Source organism: Pan troglodytes, chromosome 13, assembly GCF_028858775.2.
Source record: "Pan troglodytes isolate AG18354 chromosome 13, NHGRI_mPanTro3-v2.0_pri, whole genome shotgun sequence".
In the NCBI taxonomy this organism is placed as follows: Eukaryota; Metazoa; Chordata; class Mammalia; order Primates; family Hominidae; genus Pan; species Pan troglodytes.
The window spans coordinates 82,729,531-82,749,970 of record NC_072411.2 but is presented as its reverse complement, the minus strand read 5'-3'; the positions used below and the strand labels follow the sequence as shown (position 1 = coordinate 82,749,970).

At 37.3% G+C, this 20,440-nt stretch overlaps 1 long non-coding RNA gene across 1 annotated transcript in view; it reads right to left on the bottom strand.

Annotated features, from left to right (window-relative positions):
- LOC107973853 (uncharacterized) overlaps nucleotides 1–19,742 on the bottom strand; it is a 221,501-nt gene extending 201,759 nt beyond the window's left edge. Inside the window, exon 1 of the long non-coding RNA XR_001716344.4 lies at nucleotides 18,527–19,742. This is a non-coding gene — a long non-coding RNA (uncharacterized LOC107973853). The remainder of the gene's footprint in view (nucleotides 1–18,526) is intronic.
- Nucleotides 19,743–20,440: the final 698 nt, after the last annotated feature.

Below are 20,440 nucleotides of genomic sequence, written 5' to 3'. Positions count from 1 at the left end.
TGTGTGATGAAATAATCTGTACAACAAACCCCTGCAACATGAGTCTAGCTATATAATAAATCTGCACATATACCCCTGAACCTAAAATAAAAGTTAAAACAAACAAACAAACAAAAAATAGCGGCCATCCAACAGAATCTAAACAGACTATGGTACAGAAAATAGAAATGGAAGTCATGAAGAGAGAGAAGGGACCTTGCACCTCTATAAAGTAAATTGAGTTTTAGAGTAGAACTCAAGTTCAACTAGAGCAGCAAGCAAAAAGCTATTCTAGTGACAGTCAGAAAATGAATATAAAAAGATGTAGACAATAATTCCGTGGGAAAGGTACATTAAATATTTTTAAATAATTATTTATTTCTTTTACTACTAAAAAGTCAAGAATGACAGGAGGTAGATGAGATTTCTTTCCTTACAGTGATAGTCCTCTGTAACCAACTAATTATATGGAGACAAGTTATCAAGACTGAAAATTGTCTTGCTATCCTTTTAAATTTGCATATTATTAGTTCTTTGTGTTTTCAAAATTTGACTAAATTTTTCAAAATTTGGCAAAAAATAGAGATTCTAGATACTGTAAATATTTAACAGAACATGTGTTACAAAAGGATATAATAATTAAAATTAAATTATCACAATCATACCTTAGGTTTTACTTTGTAACTAAAAATTATTAAAGAGAAATGTGTTTAACTGATAAAGTTATAATTTATGAAGAATCTGTTCTTCAAATTGTAAACTAAACATGGTAAATTTGTAAGCAAATGATTGAGCTATTCATCATGTATTTACATGTTTATAACAAGCAGTAGACTTCTAGATTTCTTATGAGCGATAGAAGATTTAGTGTTCGACTCACGGTTCTCTTTTTACCCTCATCTTGGGCGATATCATCTCTACTCCTAAATTTTGCTCTGTGGTATTATAACTAGAGGACACAGCACAACATTTTAAGGAAGATTGAAGCCTATGGGCTCAGATTGCTTGGAGTTTGAATCCTGGCTCCTAACTGTGTGACTCAATCAACTTACTAACTGTGACACTTAGCCTGAATGTCTACATTTATACAATTGCTCATAATAATTTCTGCTGTATAAGGCCATTCTGGCCATTAAATGGGATGACAAATGAAAAGTTCCTTGACTTCATTAAATGATCTGTAAATTAGAGATATTATTTACTATCTACATATGTAAGTCCCTGTGGGTGTTGCACAGGAACAACACATTCAGGCTGTCAAAATAGAATTTACTGTCTTCACATCTAAATTGACTTCTCTCTGAATTCCCTATCTAACTGTTTCAAATCTAATCTCCTAGATCTAACCAATCACTGAAACTAACAATTTTACTTTATATATGTCTACCACTGAAACTAACAATTTTAATTTATATATGTCTACCATTGCCTTAGGTTAACCCTTCACCCTTGGCAGTCCTCAGTCTCTCACCTGCACTTCTGTATCAGCCTCTACTTTGTCCCCTTTATTCTAGTGCTCCACTTCCTTTTCCTTCTTCCCACTCCATGTTATTCATCCTCCGTAAAGCAGTCAGAGTGTTCCATCTAAAACACAAACCTAAATGGGTGACTCCCTTAGGAACTCCCAATGGTTTCCCCTCACTTATGGAAGTAAGTGAGCTCATAGCGTGATTTACAAACTTTAGGTCTCTTGTACGGCATCCAAGCTTTTACTTTATTATTTTCTTTTCCTCCAGGAAGGTATCCTTGTATCCCAAGTTAGGCAAAATATCATGCAGTTTGCCCACACACAGTCTATGATTTCCTCTCATTGATCACTTCTATATGGTATTGAAGTCATTCTTGAGGATGTCTTCTCCTCTTTACCGCAAGCTTCTAAATTGTTATGATGGCTTGCTCATCTTTGCACATTAAGGGCCTGATCCTTAGTAGGTTCTTAATGTTTCATGGAACTGTTGAACTTTATTTATTTTTTCTCAATATTTCTCTCTTCCTTTCTACCATCAAGAAATAAAAGGAAAGAAGATTCTGTCTCTTACATTTTCCATACTTTTGGAAATACCACAGCTCTGTGTCTATCATTTTCCACTATTCTATTTCAGGAATTGGGATGCTGGGGCAAAAACACCTTACGAAAGTCCCATAATGCAAATCTTTGTGAAAAATTGGTCATCTACAGATCATTCTGAAGATCGAGAACCCAACTTAGAAAGAATTGAGCAAGCTCAGGGAATCTGAATTTGCCCAGAAAAAGCAAAACTAATAAGCAAACGAAACCCATTACAGGTAAGGAGGAGAGGAAGATATAGTCTTCTCTGAGGCTAGACCAATTTAGATGACCTCTAAAGCTGTGCTGTCCAACATGGAAGCCACTAGCCACATATGGTTATTGACCACATGAAATGTGGCTTCTACTGAAATGAGACATGCTCAAACTGTAAAACACACCATCTTCAAAAGACTTAGTACAAATAATGAAAAATACCTCACTAATAATATTCTAATATTTATTATATGCTGAAATGATACCATTTTGGATATATTGGGTTAAATCAGATATAAGATTGAAATAAATTTTACCTATTTATTGTTACTTTTCTTACTGTGGCTGCTAGAAAATTTAAAACTATATATACGGCCTACATTGTATTTCTATTGGACAGCTCTAGAAGATGGAATAACACCCTATAATTATGTCTTCTAAGAGGATTTGAAACACGGAATACATATCTTCAGTCAAAATCCCTGAGATGCTCCTTTGGGAATCTAATATCTTGTTTAGGCAGGGTCACTGAAGAACCAACTTGTATACTTAGGAGTTCCTACAGCTAAGTGTGAAGAAAAACCAACCTCCACAAGTCAGGTATTAATAGCATTCTTAGGCAGATCTACTTCTAATTTCTCCTTTTGGGGAGACCTGGGATTCAGTTGAACAGTCACATGTTCCCCATGGCTGAGTCACTTCCAATGGGGTATGAACAATGGTTGGGCAACTACTGAACGTCTGCTAAGCCAGCATGTGGCTAATTGGCCATATGCCCAGATTATTACAGCTCCCTTTGGGTCAGTAACAATCCTGGTTCTTGGGTGAATAACAGCTCACCTCTCTGAGGTGAATTAACTCTTTCAGGGCACTAGGGCACTATTTAGAACACTGGAAAAAAAAGTAATTTATTCAATGACCCTCTAAGGATACCCTGGAGTGCAGAGAGGAAGCTCAGCAATTTGAAGCTCACATAGCAATTCTGCAAAGCCAATTAGGGGAACAAGACAAATTAGACGGAAGTGGGCAAAGTCCAATTGAGATATAAAGACAGTTTATGTGAGCAGGATGTAATTGCCTAAGTGGGAATTTGGCTAAGAAAATGAGGCTTTTCTGAGAAGGACTTTGGAAGGAAAGAATAAAGCATGGTAAGAACTCAGTTCTATACAAAAACAGTTTGTATGCTTTCTACTTTAAAAATAACATTTTCAAAGTGTTGAGGATTTTCTGCATTTTTCCACTTTATTTGAGCTACTACACCCCATTTTTGAATACTAAACTGGATGTCAGGAAACTTGGCTTCAAACCACAGTGCTACTGTTAACTAACCATGTAACCTTGGGCAGGTTTCTTTCCCTTTATGGTTCTTATTTTCCCCATTTATTACATGATGTTAGAGATTGTGTTGAGATACAGATGCTTTTAGACAAGATTAGGTGGAAGGACCCAGGAATGCCCAATCCTACCCTAGACCAGAGCCACTGGTAGGGAGATATATAAGCAAGGAATGATAGCCCAAGGAACAGACAAGCACTTTACTGTTAGCTGGGCTTTTTGTCCCAAAGTCCAAAAATAGCTCCGGTAAACTGGGCTAGAGCATATAGCCCAAGTTTCCATATGCCTGAAACCCTAAAGCAGAATTTTACCACACTCTTACTGGCTGCAGGAAGGAAATGAAGAGAGTGCAAGTGATTTGTTTTGCTTTTTAAAAAAATAGGCTTTTGGTATATCCCTTCCTTGTGTTACAAGAGAGATCTAATGCACAGTGGATGCATTTCTGCATTCCTCATTTCTGCATGTTACCAGATGGCCTCATTAGACTCACCAGCCTTAGCTGATTAGGTCTCCTTCTTGAGGAGGAGTGAGAAAGTGGTGGGGGAGTTCGTCAGGGAGGAGAGATATGGAGAGTTTTTCTTTTTCAGAAGACTCCTGTTTCTTCTACTTCTACTGCTATATCATTATGCTTTCTTCATGAAAGTCTGAGACCCTTTGCTTTTACCTTAGTTATTAGGCCGTCTTCTATTTTGCATTTTTAAGACAGAACAGAAAAATTTCCTGTTGATTGCTTGCTTTTCTTACCTAGGCATTTTTTGAAATCTTTTGAGAAAGCTTACTAAAGACCCCTATCTTGATAATTTAGATTAATAGCTCCTTTGACAATCAAGCAATAATAATGATATTCATCACTATCATTCATGCAGTACTTATTATGTGTCAGATGCCATTCTAAGTGCCACAACATATCAATGCATTTAATCCTTACAACAAGCCTAGGACGTGTTTTAATTATAATTGGCATTTCTATTTTACTGATACGAATACTGAGGCACAGAGAGGTGAAGCAACTTGTGCCAGGTGTCATGGATAATGGGTAGCAGAGTCAGGATCTAAACCCAGAGTCATGGCACTTAGCCACCAGTTATACTGTTATTCAGTGTCAGTTTTATCCCTTTGGTTATACATTTTAATCACCTAATAGTTTCCATTTATAGAAAAAAATAGATTTAGAAGTTTAAAATCCCACTTTCATATTAATTTAATTCACATAAAGTGCTTCCAGTTGTACGTAAACAGCTTATACACAAGTGAACAGTGATTATTAAAGTGCTTTAATTAAGAACACATGAACATATTTATATTTGTTGTAGCTAATGTTTTAATTGCATAATAAAATTTTGATAATACACTGTAGTAATTATAAAACATCTGAAAGTTTTATTTTATGCAAAAATGTAGTATAATCATGGAAGTCTAATGATGTTTAGTGCCTCTATTTTCACCAACTTTTTTTCAGACAGGCAGAGATATAACATGCAAGTCACTCACTCAAAATTAAGCATAACATGCATCACTGACCTATGCCATGTTCTTGTCATTCGTTAAGTTGCAAAATTCAGCAACTTACAATGAGTATTACTACTATTGTACTGGTGAGTTAATATGATTTGTGAAAAAAATCATCCCTTAGATGCCTAGCAGAGGGATGACACACTTCAGGGACTTGTTTTGGTAAAGGATTTTCATTTACTATACCTCTTAAGTGAGAAATTCTGAGGCCCTTACATCAGCCAGTGGCAGTGTGGCACACAAAAGGGCAGCAGTTTGAGTGTCAAGTGTTCTAAATAATGCAGCAGGTAACTACCTCATCAGGGTTTCAAAATCCCTTAATGCTTATTTGAATTTTTCTTTACAAACACTTACCTAATACAAACCTTCCATTTCTGTCACAATTAAATGCAAAAAGCTTGTGATTTGGATTCTGAAATCAGAACCTTATCCTCCTAGCTCTTTTCACCCACATAGTTTATAAACACTAAACCTTGTTTTTATCTTCTCTGACTTGAAAGATTATCCTGAACAGGAGTAGAAATGTAAGGCCTCTGTGAGTCACATTTTCTATAATGATTTTGAAAAAATATCTGCAACTTCCTTTCCCACGTGTGACTTGATTACATGCTGCTTTGTCATCTAGGTTGAATATGCATTGTGGGTGTAAAAATAAGTATCCTGACATAAGCAAAAGGCTTATTTTTCAAATACCATCATTTTCTTATTTTCTGTATAATTTTTGTTGTCACCCCTGGGCCTCCATTTTTACTTTACTTTTTATTTTCTTGTCTTACTTTTCTCTGTTTTTAAAATCTTATTTCGGTCTTTCCCTTCCTCACTCTTTTATTTCTGTAATTCATCATTTTAAAGGAATACCCTGTGGGTTGGAGGTTAAGAGGAATGGAGGGTGAGTGAGAAGAATGGGCAGAGGGAGGTAGCAATATATTTTAATTGTCACCATCTAGTAGAAGCAGTGAGACATCACCTTTTCAATGCTGAAACGCTGCAAACCAAAAGCAATTCTGGCTACAAAACTGCAGCTAAAATTGCCACATTAGCTAAATGAATAAAAAAGCAAGATCCAAGTATATGTTGCTTATCAGTGACTCAACTTCAACTTAAAGGACTCTCATAGTCTGAAAGTGAAGGGATGGAAAAAATATGCAAATGAAGACAAAAAGAGAGCAAAAGTAGCTACACTTATTTCAGAAAATAAACTTCAGGTCAAAAACTGTAAAAAGAGACAAAGAATGTCATTAAATAGTGATAAATGAGTCAATTTATCAAGAGGATTTAACAATTTTAAGTATATATGTGCCCAACATCAGAGCACCTAAATATATAAAGCAAATATTCAAAGATCTAAAGGAGACACAGACTGCAACACAGTGGTAGGAAATTTGAACATCCTACTTTCAACATTGGACAGATCATCTAGGCTGTAAGTCAATAAGGAACCATTGGACATGAACTATACTTTAGACCAAATGGACTTAATAGACGTATACAAAATATTCCACCCAACAGCAACAGGATACACATTTTTTCAAGTGCTCATGGAAAATTCTCCAAGATAGATCATATATTAGGCCATAAAACAAGTCCTAACAAATTTAAGAAGATCAAAATCATATCAAATTTCTTTTCCAATCACAACGGTATAAAATTAGAAATCAATAAAATGAATTATGGACAATTAACAGTGGAAGTTAAATAATATGCTCCCAAAAAAAACTACTGGGATAAAGAAGAAATAAAGGGAGAAATTTTAAAAATATCTTGAGACAAATAAAAACGGAAACACAACATACCAAAACTTACTAGATGCAGCAAAAGAAGTTCTAATAAATAAGTTTATAATAATATATGCTTACATCAAGAAAGATGAAAAATATCAAATAAACAACCTAACATTATATCTCAAGAGACTAGAAAAATAAGAACCAACTAATCCCAAAGACAGCTGAAATGAAAGAGGAGACATTACAATGATAATACAGGAAGTCTCATAAGAGACTAATATGAACGATTATATGCCGAAAAACTCAACAATCTCAAGAAAAGAATACATTCCCTGAAACATATAACCTACTGAGACTGAATCATAAAGAAATTGGAAACCTGAACAAATAATTAATAAGGATATTGAATTAATAATTGAAAAAAAGCCAGTGAACAGATGTCTTCACAGCTGAATTGTACCAAGCATTTAAAGAACCAATACCAATCTTTCTCAAACTTTTCCATGAAACTAAAGAGGAGAGAATATTTCAAAACTAATTTTATGAGGCCAGCATTATCCTGATAACAAAGCTAGCAAATAAACTAAAAAGAAGGAAAACTAGAGGTCAATATCTTGATGAATATAGATGCAAAAATTCTCAATAAAATACTAGCAACCCGGCCAGGCACTGTGGCTCACGTTTGTAATCCCAGCACTTTGGGAGGCCAAGGAGGATGGATCACAAAGTCAGGAGTTTGAGACCAGCCTGACCAACTGGCGAAACCCCATCTCTAGTAAAAATACAAATATTAGTCTGGCGTGGTGGTGCATGCCTGCAATCCCGGCTATTCGGAAGGCTGAAGGGAGGAGAATCACTTGAACCTGGGAGGCGGAGGTTGCAGTGAGCCGAGATCACACGACTGCACTCCAGCCTGGGTGACAGAGTGAGACTCCATCTCAAAAATAAATAAATAAATAAAAATAAGAGCAAACCATATGCAATTGTACATTAAAAGAATCATTCACCACAATTACGTGGGTTTTATCCCTGGAATGTGAAGTTGGTTGAATATATGCAAATCAATAAATGTAACTCATCATATTAAAAGAATGAAGAACAAAAAGCATATGATCTTCTCAATAGATGCAGAAGAAGCATTTGCCAAAATCAACATCATTCCATGATAAAAAGTCTCAACAAATTAGGTATAGAAGGAATGTTCCTCTGTGCAATAAAGGTCATGTATAAGCCCATAGCTAACATCATATTCGATACTGAAAATTTGAAGGCTTCTCCTTTAAGGTCAAGAACAAGACAAGAATTCCTACTTTCTCCACTTCTTTGTGACACAGTGTAATACTAGAAGTCTTAGCCACAGCAATTAGACAAGAGGAAAAAAATAAAAGGCATCCAACTAGAAAAGAATGAAGTGAAATTGTCTGTTTACTAACAACATGCTCTTGTATGTAGAAAATTCTAAAGACCCTGCCAAGAAAGTGTTAGAATTGTTCAATGAATTTAGTAAAGTTGCAGAATACAAAAGCAATATACTAAAATTAGTAGCATTTCTGTACATTAACAAAGTACCATCTGAAAAAAATAAGAAAACAATTTAATTTACAATAGCGTAAAAAATACTTAGCAGTAAATTTAACCAAGAAAGTGAAAAATATAAATACTGAAAACGATAAAATGTTGATTAAAGAAATTAAAGGTGATACAAATAATAGAAAGATATTTTATGTTCATGGATTGGAAAAAAATGTTAAAATGTTCGTACCAAAATTCTTTACAGATTCAGTGCAATCCCTAGCGTAGTTCCAATGTCATTTTTCACAGTAATAAAAAATTCTAAAATTTCTATGAAACCACAAAAATCCTGAATAGCCAAAGCAATCTTGACCAAAAATAACAAAGGGGGTGACATTACACTATGGGATTTCAAAAAATATATATATATTTTTATATATTATAATGTATGTTATATATATTTATATATTATATATTTATATATACTTATATACATATAATATATACTTATATATAATACATACTTATATATAATAATGTATATTATACACATTATAATGTATAAGTATATATTATAGTATATATACTTCAATATAATGTATATTATAATAATGTATATTGTATAATGTATATAATACATTATATATACATATATATAATGTATATACATATATGTATACATCTATATATGTATGTATATATAATGTATAATGTATATTATATAATGTATATTATAATGTATATTATATAATGTATATTATAATGTATGTTATATAATGTATATTTAATGTATATTATATATACAAGTATATGTAATGTATATTATATATACTGTATATTATATATACAGTATATATAATATACGATATATAATATACATGTATATATAATATATACATAATACATATATTATATAATATGTATATTATATATACATAATATTACATAATTATATGTAATGATGTAATATTACATACATGTATGTGTGTACATGTAATATTACATACATAATTACATACATGTAATTATGTAATATTACATACATATGTGATACATATTACATAATATGCAATATATACATGTATGTAAAATATACATACATGTATATATAATGTAATGTATATACATGTGTACATGTACATGTCATATACATGTATATATTATAATATATACATGTATATTATATATTTATATTATATATATTATTTTAATATAATACATATATATTATTTATATAAATATTTATTTATATAAATACATAATAAATATATATTTATATTATATATTTATGTAATATATAATATATATATTTTATATTATATGTTATATAAATACATATTATATATAAATATATACAATATATTATATTGTCATAGATATTATATATAATATATACATTACACATATTATATATTATAATGTGTAATATATATTATATATTATAATGTGTAATATATATTATATATACATTATACATGTATATGTATATAATATATACAATATACATTATAATATATGTGAGCATATGTAAGTATATATTATACATTATATATACTTATATATTATAATATACAAGTATATATAAAGTATATACTTTATATAGACATTATAATATATAAGTATATATAAAGTATATTTAATATACGTTATAATATATATATTATAAAACTACAGGTATCATAATAGACAGTACTCGCATAAAAACAGACATATCTTCCAACAGTTTAGAGAGCCCAGAAATAAACCCACACATATACAGTCAATTGATTTTGTGTTTTCTTTTCTTATTTTACATGTTATGTGACATGGCAAAAGTCAATTAATTTTCTACAAAAGTGCCAATAGCATACAATGGGGAAAGGACCATCTTTTCAATAAATAGTATTGGGAAACTGGATGTCTACATGAAGAAGAATCAAAATGGTCCCCTGTGTCACCCATTACACTAGAATCAAGTCAATATGGATTAAAGACTTAATTGTAAAAGCTGAAACTATAAAACTACTAGAAGAAAACAGAAGAAAAGCTCCATGACATTTGTCTTAGTAGGTATTTCTTGGATATGACCCGAAACACGTAAGCAATGACAGCAAAATTAGACAAATGGGATTGCATCAAACTGGAAACCTTTTGCACAGCAAGGGAAACAATTAATAAAGAGAGAATCCACAAATTGGGAGAAAAATATTGACAAATCATACATTGGATAAGGGGCTAATATCCAAAAATATGCAAGAAACTCAACATACTCAATAAGAAGAAAACAAATCACCTGATTTTAAAAATACTGAAGGACCTAAATAGACATTTCTCAAAAAAACAAAAACAAAATAAAACAAACAAACAAAAATAAAAATGGCCAAAATGATGGCAACAGTGACTCACGTGGTGCTGCCACTGCGAAGATGCTGGCTGCAGCAGGGGAGGTGTGGCTGGGGCTGCAAGCTCCAGGAAGCCAGATGGAGCCAGGAACAGGCAGGAGCCCTGCCCTCCTGAGCATAGGAGCAGCTGCCCAGCTGTGACTATGCACCCAGGCATCTCTGCATTCTTGGGGGTCTGGGACGCTCCCCTGACCCTGCAGGCTCAGAAGTGCCTGCTCCTGTTGCTGGGCCTCTCTCTGCTCCCTGCACCTTCTCCAATTTTGTGACAAAGTTGAGGCCAAGCCCTGGCAATGTCATGGCTGGGCCAGGTGTGCACACACTTGGAGTAGTGCTGACATGCCAGCCCCTGCCACCTTGTCCCCCTCCAGACTTTGGGCACCAGTGAGCATGGGAGAGAGGCCAAGGGGAGGCTGAGGGCAGTTTGGCATGGGTCTCCAGGTGCCCCTCAACACAAACAGCCTGGGTGCCATGGGTGCTGTGGGGGCGGGTTGATGATGGCAAGAGGCAGACACACTTCTGGGCAGAAAGGTGTGTGTCCCTGGTGAAGCCCCACCTTCAAGCCAGGGATGGCCTGCACCCTGGGGGCCAGGCTGTCAGTTCTGGGTGGAGTCCATAGGGGGAGTGCGAACTTATGGTGATTTTTCTGGGCCCGCACATGGCTGCCCAGGGACCAATTGGCATGCACTTCCTCCCTTCTGAAACCCATAAAAACCTCAAATTCAGCCAGACTCACAGAGACGAGAGGACAACCTGCCAGCAGATAGGAAGTAACCACTTCGGGCTTCCTCACCACTGAGGACTGCACACTCATCATGATGACCTGCCTGCAGAAAGGAGGTACCCACACCAGGTCTCCTCTCTGCTGAGGCCAGCACTCATTGGGGTGACCTGTCTAAAGAAAGGAGCTACTGACTTTGAGTCTCCTGAGAGCTGTTTTGTTGCTCAATAAAGCACCTCTTCACCTTGCTCACCCTCCAGTTGTCCATATACCTCATTCTTCCTGGACATGGGACAAGAACTTGGGACCCACTGAATGGTGGGACTGAAAGAGCTTTAACACAAACAGGGCTGAAACATTCCTCCCAACTCACCACATTGAGGGTGATAAGAAGGAGAGAAGAGCTGCGGTGCTTCCAGAAGCCCAGACTTAGGGGTTCCCTGAGCCAGGGCTGTGACACCTTATTTGGGGCTCTGTGGTTTCTGGCATCTCCAAGCTTCTGGGCACCACTGCATCCCCTTTGTCCAGATGGAGGTGCCCACAGCAGAAGGCGCTTGTGGTGCATCTGGTCCAGCTGCAGCCTTGCACAGAGCTGGCACCTGTGCCAACATCTGGAGCTGCCTGCTCCGCTGCATCTGGCATGCCTGGCTGTGTGCAGTGGCAGGACCCTGTGCTCACTCACACACCCCTCACACCCTGCACCTAGCTCTCCCTTGGCAGGTGTGGGATCTCGGCCAGTAGTGCAAGCTGAGTGCTGCTTGCCAGGCTGAGTGGGCAGAACAAGCCCAGTGGGCCTGAGCAAAACTTGGGCAAAGGTGCCACCAGCCACAGAGGTTTCTGGCTGGTGAAACGACACTCCAAGGATCCTGTGACAGATGTATGAAAATATCCTCAACATCATTAATCATCAGAGAAATGCAAATTAAATCCCCAATGAAGCATCATCTCATACTAGATTGAGTTTTATTAAAAAGTTGAAAGACAACAAAGGTCAGTTAAAGATGTGCAGAAATTGTGGTATCGTAAATTAGTACAGTCATGGCAAACAGTATAAAGGTTCCTCAAAAAACTAAACATAGAATTATCACATGATCCAGCAATCCCACTTCTGGGTATATACCCAAAGAAATTGAAATCGGCATGTTCATTGCAGCATTATTCACAGTAGTCAAGATATGGAAACAACCTAAGTGTCTAACAAGAGATGAATGGATTTTAAAAATGTGGCATATATACACAATGGAATACTCCTCAGCCAACTGGCATATAGCAGCTGTTCAGTATCTGTACATGTAATCTAAATGTTACGAAATTTCTGCCATACTATTCCTGTGGTAGTGAATGTTTCACAAGATCTGATGGTTTTATAAGGGGTTTCCACTTTCGCTTCTGTCTCATTTTCCTTCTTGCCTGCTGCCATGTAAGGAAGTCCCTTGCTCTTCCGCCATGATTGTGAGTCCTCCTAGCCATGTGGAACTGTGAGTCAATTAAATCTCTTTCATTTATAAGTTACCCAGTCTCAGGTGTGTCTTTATTAACAGCATTAGAACAGACTAATACAATTTGCATTCTCAACATAATCAACTTGTTCAAACCTCCCTCTTATAAAAATAACCACATCCCTGGGTCCTACCTCCTCTAGGAGCTGTCCCCCCTCTTTTTCCTCTTGCTTGCTTCCTCTTCATGGCATCACTTTCTCCTCTCTTTCTTCCCCCAGCACGCTGCCATCAGTCTCTCTCATCTCAGCTTCTTCCTTGAAACTACTTCTTTATTGAGGTGATCTTTCTTCAATCTTTATGTTAATTTACTTCTCTGTAGTTCTCAAATATCTTAAATGACTTTGACTTTCTTGAAATTCTTTCTCTTTTTTCTGTAAAGTATTCTTCTCTTCTTGGGCTTTTCTGAATGTGTTTTTAAAGTTGGCTGTATAGATTTACATTCCTTCAATAGTAGTTATGCATGTGTTTTTTCCTAATATGCTTTCCTGGAGCTGTTTCTCTTCAAATATTTTCCCTAGATATCTTCCACATACATAAATTTAATAATCTTTTTCACTCCAGTGACTTTAAAATCCATATCACAGCCCAAATCTCTTTAATAAGCTCCAGGCCAGCATTCAACACAATATATTTATTTTCTTCCCCCCAAATTACCCCTCCTCTTTCTTCTCTTATTTTTGGCTAGGGTCAATAATATCTCGTCTAGTTACCTTTACAAAAAAAAGCAAATCTGAGACCAGATTTTGTATTTGAGTATTCCTTCTCATTCACCTTCTCCATAGAATTTGTCTTGAGTTGAATTTGATTCTACTGCTTTAGTATCTGTAGAATCTTCTCTCCTACAGTGACTGACTCAGTTGAGGTCTTCACCTTTACTATATCAGTCTTCTAATTTATCTCCCTGTGTCCATTTTGTATTCATTTCAATTCTTCTTCATTTCTCATTCTAAAAGACTACGACCATGTCAGTACCTTGCTTAAAAGCCTTTTACAATTCCTCATGACACACAGAGTTAGATTTGGGTGTCTGGCATGTCAATGAGTCCTTTGTAATGTGACATCACCTCACCAAGTCCCACCCGACTCCATCTGACTCTCCCCCTTGTCCTGTACTTTCCCAATCCCATCAGGAGGACAAGTTCACATACTGGTGTTTTTGTCCAAGCCACATTTTCTACACTTTCTACCTGGATTCACCCCCAGGCTCATTGCCCCTTGTGCCCAAACAGACACATACTACTCATATCCTGGAAACAACTACATCTTTGTTTTTCCACCTCAGTTCAGGATTCTGGAGATCTCCTTAACATGCCAGATCTGGTTTGGATGCTCTCTTACACGATTCTGTGACACCAAATGATTTCCAGTTACATTTGTTAAATAAAAGGATTTTGTTGTGTACAATTTTGTAATTTAAGCACCTAGGACCATAACCAGCATGTAGCAGGTGTTCAGTACCTGTAAGCGTAATATAAACCTTACAAAATTTCTGCCCTCACACAAACACCCATCACCTTTTAAGAAAAATATTTAATGGCATCATTTCTCATATAATTTTTTAGAACTCCTATTTGGCTATACTTTCTCATTCTATTCATGAGGTCTCTTAAATATATAGTTAGGCACCACATAACACCATTACTGTATATATCATGGTGGTCTCATAAGACTGTACTACTATATTTTTATTGTACTTTTCTATGTTTAGTACACAAATACTTACAATTGTGTTATAATTGCCTACAGTATTCTGTACAGTAACACGACATGCAGGCTTGTAGCCTAGAAGCAATAGGCTATACCACATAGCCTGGGTAAATCTAGCAGGCTATAACATCTATTAAGTACACTCTGTGATGTTTGCACAATGACAAAATTGCCTAATGATGTGTTTCTCAGAAGTGTATCCTCATTGTTAAGTGACACAGGACTGTATTTAAAATATTTTTGACATAAGGTTAAACACAATTAGAAGGATGAGATTTTATTTCTAAAAGCAAACTTACAAGATGGATGATTACAAAGATGTATCTTTAGAGACAACTAGAAGCCATCAATTTAATGTAAGTGTGAAATGTCTGCTAGCTTCCATCACAATGACTAAATATTTCAAATATCTATTTTCTTAAGTAATTTTTTAAAATGTGTACTTCATTTAGGTGTCAGGAAAATGTACCATTTCATTTGATTAGTGTAAATCAAATTGCTGCAAACTGCTCTCTGAACCAACACCACGCTGTTTCAGATGCACATTAAGTAGTAAATCAGCTATATTGGAAATGCTGGGTCTCATCTTTTCAGAGGGCATGTTATGTACTTTTTCCAGAGGTGCAATAATTCTTTTACATTTCTGGAGTCTCTTTAGTAAATTGCTTCTATTTAGTAAATTATCATTGCGCTAAATAGCCCAAAGTAATGAAAGTATTATATTAAGAAGTGTCCAAAAGTCAGATCCCTGTGGTATTCCCTAGCTTTTAGCCGCATGTATTTAGTTTTCTCTTCTTCTCCTCTCAGAGATTTCTCAGATACCTTTGCCAAACTTTTGACAAAGATCTGCCAGCATCCATTGGCCGGGCATTATGTTTTATGACCTGCTTCCGGGCTGTTTTTGGACTAAAAGACTGTCAATAATTAGAGCACAGTGAGGTGTTTAATGAAAGCATGCGATGCTGCATCCCAGGGATGAAAGCAATTGTTTGTGGCCAGAATCACACTTATGTGCATCTGTTGAATTAATTCATCTTCTATGGCATTTCTCATTATGATAGAAAAATTTATCAGCAGCCTTATAAAGAGTAGGACTGGCTCAGTTTCACTTTTAAATGTGTTGCAATCACATGCTGTGAAGTGTGATTTTAAGTATTGCTCAGAAAACAATATTATGTTAAAAAAGCTCTGTCAGGTAGAAGAAGATGCATTTTAGATATGGAAAGCTTCCTTGATGGGCAGCATAAAGTATGTGTTAGGGAAGCTTTTTTCTTAAATTAAAGCAATTTAACCTAGCCCTTTCAACGTAAGATGATTAATTCTGCTTTACTGAAAATGCACGTGTATTGAATCTGCTCAAATATGACAGCATGTGTTTTCTAATCTCTGGACATACACATATTAACACATTTTAACTGCCTTGTAGTATGACATTTTAGCCTACATGGTTTTAGAAACAGTCCTTGCTACATGCTTCACCAATTGCAACTTGCAGATTGAATGGTCCTTTGAAAGCACTACCATAAATATTTCTGCAAATGAGTGATCTGTTCACATTACATCTGCTAATGCTATCTTATGGCAGAGCAAACAAATAGTTCAGACATCACATCACTGCACACGAGAACAGTAAGGGGCACTCTAGTGGGGTGTAGAACATCGTTTAGAATTGCATCAGTGATTGTCTTTGAGGAGCTAACCTGTCTTTTCAGAGACATATTTCTTGACAGCCTGTCACAGGGAGAGCTATGGATGTTCAGTGAACAAAGAATAATGCTAACATTGTATATGTTAAAAAGCCACAAACTTTAGTCTCAACAGCTTCTGACAAAATGTAAACATTTCCTTAGGGCTAATAGAATTTTGGAAAAAAAGAAGGATCACAAGAGATAAACACACTGACAATTGCAAAAAAAAAAAAAGATTATCGCGTATAATTTATAACATTATTTATAATGAATCTCACAGCTGTTTTAAAATGATGACTGGGAAATTTATTTTACGTCTGAAATCTAAGCAAGTATTGTAAGTTTTACCCTGATAATTTCATTTCTCATAGCTTTCTCAGCAAAAGTTTACCAGAAATTGTTTATACCTTTCTCAGTCCAATGATTATTATTTTTATTTGTGAAACAAGAAATAATTAAAATATTTTCCATTTTGATGTCAATGTGAGATGTACTTCTGCATGAATGGCTAAAAATGGCTGACCTTTTAAAGATCTGTCTTTGCAGAAAAAGATTCATTGTAGTTTTCAAAGGAAAGAAACTTAAATGGGAAATATATCTTTATGTTTTAAAGTAACTCAACAAACTTTGGAAAATAGACCAATAAATTTTTTATGATCAGTCACATCATGTCATGTCATCTTCAGAATGAGTTGATCACAGCTAAAGATACAATATTCATAGAGTCAATCTTCTCATTTCCATAGCACAGCCAATAATCTGCCAATGAAAAGGCCTTTAGTACTCATTTGTACAGGATGCAAATGTTTCGGCTTGGCAGCTTGAAATGAAAGTTTCATTTTTAAAATCAAATAAAGATCTTTAATGCTCACATGAATCAACAAATTCTAGAAGTCTTATAACATGTGCTAGCTGCATTTCCCATGAGTTAGACTAAATAAGCTGTTCATTTCTCAGCTATGTTTTTCTGCTTTTGAGATTTTTAAGATGTCATCCTATAGGCAAATAAAACAAAAAAATAAAGAGATTGCTCTGTCAACAGAACTTTCCTGTTCTGAGGCTTACACAAAGGAAGCTTAACTAGTAGCTTTAGTACTTCGTGAAGAAAAAAATTATACTCAAAAAGATGGTTGTGTTATAATTAAGTTTTTAAAAAATGTTTTTAAAATAGAAAATGGAGCATAGAGAAGTTCTAGAATTTCTTCCAGTTGCACTGCTCACTGGGAGTAGGACAGAGCTCTTTTGATTTACAGACTCCTGCTTTTCCCTACTCTTGTGTCTTCCTCTATGACAATACTAGCTTCTGCTGCAAGGAACGGATCATGTTGGGTGACCTATTGAAATTTCAGCCGCCTCCTTTCTTCTTTTTATTTCTTTCTTCTGATTCCCCAAATTCTTTTCTCCTCAACCTAATACAAATATATTACAGAATAATTGACAGTTTTAGAGCACAAACTACCACTATTATGAGTATCATGAGACCATTATTATTATTATTTTGAGACGGAGTTTTGCTCCTGTGGCACAGGCTGAGGTACAGTGGCATGATCTCCACTCACTGAAAGCTCTCTCCCCCGGGGTTCAAGCAATTCTCCTAACTCAGCCTTCCAAGTAGCTGGCATTAAAGGCACCACCAAGCCCAGCCAATTTTTAGTAGAGATGGGGTTTCACCATGTTGGCCAGGCTTGAACTCCTGACCACAGGTGACCCACCTGCCTCGGCCTCCCAAAGTGCTGCGGTTACAGGCATGAGCCACTGCGCCCAGCCGAGACCAATATTCTGCTTTGAGAATCTGCTGTGGCATAAAATAAAATTAGCTAGATTAATGTTCATAGAACCTTACAGTATTCAAGAAAGTCACTACCAACATTGCCAAATAGATTTAAGCTAAGCACAAAGGGAAAAATATAGAAAAGCACAAATCACACAGTCCTGGTAATTGTCTTCTGAAAAGCTAATATAATTATCCTTATAGGTATATTTGATAGGCCCTTACTGTGCAGAAGTCTGTCCTAGGAGTTAAGAAATAATAGGATTCAAGAAAAACATACTCCTCTTTCTTCCGCAAGGAAATTTCAGTCTGACCAATTAGGAGTTTGTGCCACACAGCCAGCACAGTGTTCACCTAGAAAAACTAGTCCAACCAAACAGCGATTCAGGGTACTCCTGTGACTAACTTATATTCTCACTCAGCTGGGGAAAACTCACCCTGAGGACTTGAAATTGTGTCCGGAACTGGTGGGTTCTTGGTCTCACTTACTTCAAGAATGAAGCCGCGGACCCTCGCGGTGAGCGTTACAGTTCTTAAAGGCGGCGTGTCCGGAGTTTGTTCCTTCTGATGTTCAGATGTGTTCGGAGTTTTTTCCTTCTGGTGGGTTCGTGGTCTCGCTGGCTCAGGAGTGAAGCTGCAGACCTTCGCGGTGAGTGTTACAGCTCTTAAGGCAGCGCGTCGGGAATTGTTCGTTCCTCCCGGTAGGCTCGTGGTCTCGCTGGCTTCAGGAGTGAAGCTGCGGACCTTCGAGGTGAGTGTTACAGCTCATAAAAGCAGTGTGGACCCAAAGAGTGAGCAGTAGCAAGATTTATTGCAAACAGAGAAAGAACAAAGGTCCCACAGCTTGGAAAGGGACCCCGATCAGGTTGCCACGGCTGGCTCAGGCAGCCTGCTTTTATTCTCTTACCTGGTCCCACCCACATCCTGCTGATTGGTAGAGCCGAGTGGTCTGTTTTGACAGGGCGCTGATTGGTGCGTTTACAATCCCTGAGCTAGACACAAAGATTCTCCACGTCCCCACCAGACTCAGGAGTCCAGCTGGCTTCACCCAGTGGATCCTGCACGGGGGCTGCAGGTGGAGCTGCCTGCCAGTCCCGCGCCCTGCGCCTGCACTTCTCAGCCCTTGGGTGGTCGATGGGACTGGGCGCCGTGGAGCAGGGGGCGGCGCTCATCGCGGAGGCTCGGGCCTCACAGGAGCCCATGGAGGCGGTGGGAGGCTTAGGCATGGCGGGCTGCAGGTCCCGAGCCCTGCACCGCGGGAAGGCAGCTAAGGCCCGGTAAGAAATCGAGCGCAGCGCCGGTGGGCTGGCACTGCTGGGGGACCCCGTACACCCTCCGCAGCCGCTGGCCCGGGTGCTAAGCCCCTCATTGCCCGGGGCCGGCAGGGCCGGCCGGCTGCTCCGAGTGCGGGGTCCGCCAAGCCCACGCCCACCTGGAACTCCAGCTGGCCCGCAAGCGCCAGGCGCAGCCCCGGTTCCCACTCGCGCCTCTCCCTCCACACCTCCCTGCAAGCTGAGGGAGCCGGCTCCGGCCTTGGCCAGCTCAGAAAGGGGCTCCTACAGTGCAGCGGTGGGCTGAAGGGCTCCTCAAGTGCCGCCAAAGTGGGAGCCCAGGCAGAGGAGGCGCCGAGAGCGAGCGAGGGCTGTGAGGACTGCCAGCAGGCTGTCACCTCTCAAAATGACCCACTGAAAAGCAGTATTTTACTGTCTTATCTCCCTCTCCTTGACTCTGAGAAACAAGGGGCTGGAATCCAGTATAACTCCACCTAAATGTATTCTCCTTAGCTCAGGTGTGCTGACTTGTTTCTAATACCACCCAGGGATTCAGGGATACTATTAGTGGTTTACTGTTAAGCAGCAATATCGTAACAGGGAATACTTTCCTTGGCTATGGGTCTGTGTTTTGAAATACTATATAAAATGCTTATAAGCATTACATCTGATTATTTAACACAGCAGCAGTCTTTCCTTATAAATACACACACACAGACACACACACACACACACACACACACACACACAGGGAGAGAGAGAGACAACAATGGAAGAGAGAAGAATATCTGTCTCATACCAACATCTTATGTTGTATCATTTCCCAGGCGACTGATGATTAAAGATAAATATATGCAAGCTGTATAATGACTGTAAACAGCCTATGATTCAGGAATAAACTACTTTCATGAAAAACTAATGGCCAGAATGCCTCTCTATATATGTACTAAGACTTGGAAGTAAGGAAGAAAGGAAGGAAAGAAGGGAGGGAGGAAGGGAGGGAGGGAGGAAACTGAAGAAGGTGAGAAGAGACCTATATTTTCCTACCAAATTAAATTTCCTGCATTAAAGGGAAAAGAA